The sequence below is a fragment of the Oxyura jamaicensis genome, unplaced genomic scaffold, assembly GCF_011077185.1.
Source record: "Oxyura jamaicensis isolate SHBP4307 breed ruddy duck unplaced genomic scaffold, BPBGC_Ojam_1.0 oxyUn_random_OJ85872, whole genome shotgun sequence".
Lineage (NCBI taxonomy): Eukaryota > Metazoa > Chordata > Aves > Anseriformes > Anatidae > Oxyura > Oxyura jamaicensis.
This window is the reverse complement of record NW_023311745.1, coordinates 1-5390: the sequence shown is the minus strand read 5'-3', so window position 1 is coordinate 5390 and position 5390 is coordinate 1. Positions and strand designations below refer to the sequence as shown.

Genomic DNA, 5390 nt, shown 5'->3' with positions numbered 1-5390 from the left:
TCCTGGAGGGCGAGGACGCCCAGTGCGTGCAGGGCTTTGCTCGGGGTGGGAGGGGTCGGGCGGCAGCAAAGAAAATAAAAAATGAGCAGCCCATGTTCCTTGGAGGATCCTGTGAGCCCATTTCCTGACCCGTGGCATGCCACCAGGTCTCCATTTTCATTCCTGCTCACGCAGAGCAGCGTGGGGGTTATTAAAGCGCTGCAGCATCCCCGGGGAAGGAGCAGGTACCGCTGCTCATTGCAGCCGGGCAGGGTTCTGCCTTAATGCCTGACCCCCCCGGCACTCATACCTCCTCACCATTTTCTTCCTCTAAGTCCTAACATGAAGTCATTTTCTGAAGGCCTTTTAATTATATTCTGGTACAAGAAGAGAAGGCAGGGTTTTAAATCCTGTTTTTTTTCCTAGAGACCTCTCATTTTTTTCCCCGTTCTGACCATATTTCATTCTTCCCCTCCTGCAGCATGTCTTCCCACTACGCCTCGCAGCCTGTGAAAGAAGGTAAGAACGCCTCAGTTCTGCAGCACAGATCACAGCGAGCTGTCACATCCTTATCACCATCTTAGTACAGGCTCATACTTCCTAATATAATAAAATAACTATTCTACTAGCTTTTCCAGAAGCAATTCTTCTGATATACCAAAACCATGTTTCAGAAGACTCTTGGTGTAGACTGAAGCTATACTAAAGTATTTAGGAGCAGGAACACTGATTTTTTTAATTGCATTTCTGAGGCAGCTGCTGGTAGTAACAAATCCACCCACAAAATTTTGTTATAAGACGCTTTAAATAACTAACGGTTCCTTCTTTCTCCGCTGCAGCACCCGTAACTACCCGCCAAATCCGCACGATCTTCGAGGAAGTGCAGGACGGGAAGGTGATTTCCTCCCGCGAGCAGATCACCCAGGCTGCCCGCTAAGCCGCCAGCGTGGTTTCCTGCAAACCTCCCGTGGCAAAGCTCAAGAAGATGCCAGCTTGTGTGCTCCGGCTACGCAGCTCTGGAAAAGCAGCTTCTCTTTTTATCATACCGCTGCGTCCCTCACCCTTTCTCTAAGCGCCGTGCTTGGAAATCAAATAAAGCTTTTGGCATTCGTGCAAACCCGGGTCTTGTGGCATCCTGTGGCATCGCCCCGTAGGGCCGGGCTGCCCCAGTACCTGTAGGACAAAGCTCCTCTGGAAGCAGCAATGTTCTCAGTCGCTGGTTTGCAGGTGGTGGGTCAGACACCCATGCTTCTGGAGCACCCGAGACCTTGCTGCTTCGCTGAGGGCAGCTGCTGTGGGTGGAGGTGGAGAGAGGAACTGGGAGAGGAGCTGGTTACAGGGTCACGGGAGGTGAGACGAGAGGGGTTTCGGCTCAGCCGAGGCACTGTGAATTTCTGTGCTGCCACGTCCAGTGACAGCAGAGCTGAAGCTCTTGGATCAGCGAGCCCAAACAAGGAAGGGAACAAAAAGCAGGACGTGCAGCCAGGACCCTGCAAGCGGCTCCCTCCTGGCCCTGCCCCTGTTGTCGTGCAGTGCGGACACAAGCTTTGTGGGGAAATGAGGCCGTAGAAGGGTTAGGGATGCACGGGGTGGTGCCCCTCTAGAAATACAGCTTCGCTTAGTTCTTACTCCCATGGCACTGCTAAGGGGTGCTGAGAAGAAGGGCTTGTAAGTGGTGGGCATGGGCTCTGCAAGCGGAGACGGAAGCTTGGGGAGGTATTTCTGGCGCTCCTGGCTGTCAGCGGTGTTCCTGACGCAGCAGATCTCGGTGCCGTCAGCCGGCCCAGCTGTTCCTGGAAAGCCGGTTCAGACACATTCTTGGCTGGGTTCTGAAATATTGCTTCACAAATCCACCTTTTAGATCAATGGGGTGATTCAGAAAGGTGCTACTCGACGTGTGTGAGAACAGAGCTGGCCACATAGCTTTAAGTCCCTGTTCCAGAAAACCTGCCTGCATTGTTTTTCTTATTTTTTTTTTTTTCCCAAAACATTGAAAGGATGCCCACAGTGCACCCGTGCTGTGAGAAGGCGCAGGGGTGCCTGGTCTAGCCCTGAGCTGGCTCCTGCCTGGTTTCGGGCGCAACCCCGTGCAGCCCTGCCTGTTTTTGGTGGGCTGCACCCAGCCCATCCATCGCAGGGCACTCTGCTCCGTGTGCCCCCTGCAGCCTGCTCCCCCCCGGGGTTACGGCACGGCGCTGGTACCCGAGCGAGCCAGCTGAAAGCATGCCCGGCATCTCCCGAGCTGCGGTACACGTGGCTTTGGCTTAGAAGCTCACGGCTGACGACCGGTGATCTCATTTCCACCGGGATCCCAACCAAAGGACACACAAACACATCCCGGGGAAGCAGTGCTGTGGTCAGGAACACAGCTACCACCGCTCTGCCGCTACCGACACTCGTGGCGGACAGCCCACGAGTAAATCACAGGGCACAAATCCTGCCCCGAGGCGGTGCTGCTGCAGCTCTGCCGTCCCTGCGACTGCTGCACCCGCAGGGGCTCCGTGCGGGATGCGAGCAGGCGTGGAGCTCAGACGGATGAGAAGGGAGGGGACAGACCCCCCCAGGTCACCTCGTAGGGACCCCCGCTTCTCCCCACGGGCGGTGCAGGGACCACCGGCACCTCTCGCAGCTCCTCTGAGCGCCCTGCCCTGCGACTCCCGGCGTGGAGATGCTGAAGGAGCCTCTCTGGAATCCGTCCTTGCTTTGTATTTTTCTCCTGGAAAAGCCCAGGCGCATCCGTGCTGCTGTAAAAACAGCAAATGCCAGCTCGCTGACAAAATCCCCTATTTTAATTACGCCTGCTACTGCAAATTGCGAGAGAGGTGTGGAAAGCAGATGTGGATTCTCTCCTGCCTAAAGCGCTGACAATTAGTCCTCACCTTAAGAAACCCATCGAGGAGGGAGCTGCAGGTGGTGGCTTATGCAGACAGGCAGCGGCAGCTTGAGGCAGGTTTCAGAAGGAGGGATTTTATTCCAGAAAGACGGATTGACTTCTCAGGATACAGGGAATTAATCCGACATAAAAGACCACTTCATGAAGAGATACGAAGGTGTGGATTTTCAACTCCTTTTAGGGAATTTCTGTGTGATAATTTGATACCAGGGCAAACTTCGTAAGCCCACTAAAACACACAGAGATGTGTTTTTGTTCAAGCACTTCCATCTACCAGGTCTGTGTGCTGAACGCACGTCGGGAGCCAGATTTTTATCTCCATTTTCCTCCTGAAGACAGAATGGCATGTTTAAACACCAGCACGCTACCAAGAAATGGCATTTTCATTTTGAAACGTATAAGAAATGGGCTCATGGTGTGCATGGGAGTCTGATTTATTAATAGTTGGCCTTTTATTTAAAAGAGAAGGTGAAACGCACAATATGTAGTCATTTGTGGTTGTGTTCAATGGGAGGTCATGCTAAATAACGACTTAGAATTTTTAATTTGCTGTTTTAAGTCTTAATTAACACCTCGTAATGTTAATTGCTGCTGGGCGGTATTATCAAAGTATCCTAGACATTTTGTGTTTTTACGACACTTGTAGCGGTTAAATAGAAAACAAAGGATGAAAGAAAAGGCAATTTCACGTAAGGAAAGGACATGCTGTCAGCCTCGTGACGGTTTTGCATCCTATGCAGGGGCGGTGGGGAGCCGGTTACTGCTGCTGGCTGACTGTCCTGAAGGCTTCACCAGCATCAAGGCTGAGGGTTTGGGCTTGTAGGGGGACTTGGTGGTGCCGCTGGTGGTCCCCTTTCAGCGGGGATGATCCGTGTGCTCTGCCTCTTGCTGTTATCCGGGTGAAGCCGTGGATGGAGCTGGAGAAGAAAGTCCCAGGCTGGGAGCTCCTGGCCCCTGCCTCCCCCGTGCTGCCTCGTGCTGCATCCGAAGAGGAGAGGAGCGAAATGTGGGTGTCAGCCGACTCCGTGCCTCGGCTGCTGGCGCTCACGCGACAAGAAGGTGCCTCCACCAAGAGACCGAAGGCGCCCTCCACCCGGAGAGTGCATAGCAGAGCTTTTGGGTCTCCTCCTCCTCTGCCAGCGGGCTGCTGCGCAGATCCGCCTCGAAACGAGCACATCTGCCGCTGTGCTTCCCCATCACTGCCCGCGAGTGGAATCCCAAGGGCACGTCCCAGCCCTGCATCGCTCCCAGCCGTCTTCGCAGATGGGAGGGCGTCGTGCCATTCAAAGCTACTTAGACTGTGCCTTCGTTGCGTATTTCCAAGTTCTTTCCCCCCGTTCCTGGCAAATGATCTAATGAATTAGTTGGCTCTTGGGAAGAGGTTGTTGGGGCCTGTCGATGAACAGTCAAACAGCTCACCGTGCGCACACATGAGAAATACCTTCTCTTCCACACCCTGCATGATTAGCGAGTGACACTCAGGGTTGCGGTTTCTGTCCGTGCCGTGGTTCAGCATGGAGAACCGAGAGCCGAGCTCAACCACGCGTGGGACTCCGGAGCCTCCTCGCTCTGCAGGGCAGCCAGGATCCCCCAAATCCCTCCTTACACAGGAGCTGTAAGCTCCAGATTCACACTGAAGCCATCCTCCCCGCTCACAACCGAGTGGGATGTTCACACCAAAACCAGAGTTAGCATTGGCTGCTACGCCACGGTGCTGTCAGCTTCCAGCTCTTTGCTCCCCAGTGCTCAGTGACCAGGAGCCCTTTTCCCTAATCCTTCATCTGCTTGATGCAATTCTGCATTTTTTTCCTGGAGAATCTCAGGATTTTTAAGGTATTCCAGCTAGCAGCCATGCCCTGCCCTTTCTGAGCAGTTTGCAAGGTTTTTTTCACAAAGAACCAGAGAGAACAACCACTCCTTATCGCCTTCCCTTATTCCTCCGCTCTTGGGTGGTCTCTGAAGGGAAGAACTGAATGAGCCCTGGAGGATTAACTCCTTTTTCAATGCTGGATTAAAGAGAGGACTTGCATTTCCAGGACTGGCAGCCAAGTTCCTTCCAGCACCGCTGGGCTCACAGATCTGGATGTATTTAGGGCTTCCCTGCGTGGTCGTGGTCCCGCAGCTGGGCTGTGCGGACGGTGTGAGCAGGGGACTGCGGTAGCTGGGACAAACAGACACAGCCAAAGAGATGTTGACTTACTCCACTCAAACACAGGCTGAATAGTTCTGTTTCTGAGCTAACACTACAAAGGAATTTTAAAATGTAGCCCTGAGCAAGGAGCCTCCTCCTTTGAATCACACCTGACTGTTCACTTGGAAACGGAAGAAGTTTAAAAACGCCCTTCGTGAGATAAGGAGTTTCTAGTGAAATATGACAAAAAGCATGAAAGAACAAAGGAAAAATGACGATTCTGGAAGTTGGCTCAGATTTTAGGAGTGATGAAAATCATCGGGAATGCAACAACAGAAAAAAAAAGCGCCGGCAACGCCTCCTGCCCGGGCTATAAAGGGCTCCAAG

General features: G+C 53.0%; 1 long non-coding RNA gene across 1 annotated transcript; it reads left to right on the top strand.

Annotated features, from left to right (window-relative positions):
• LOC118160092 lies at positions 1-985 on the top strand. The gene is made up of 3 exons (XR_004747330.1): positions 1-22; positions 461-498; positions 819-985. It is a non-coding gene; the product is annotated as an uncharacterized LOC118160092 (long non-coding RNA).
• The last annotated feature ends 4405 nt before the right edge of the window (positions 986-5390 follow it).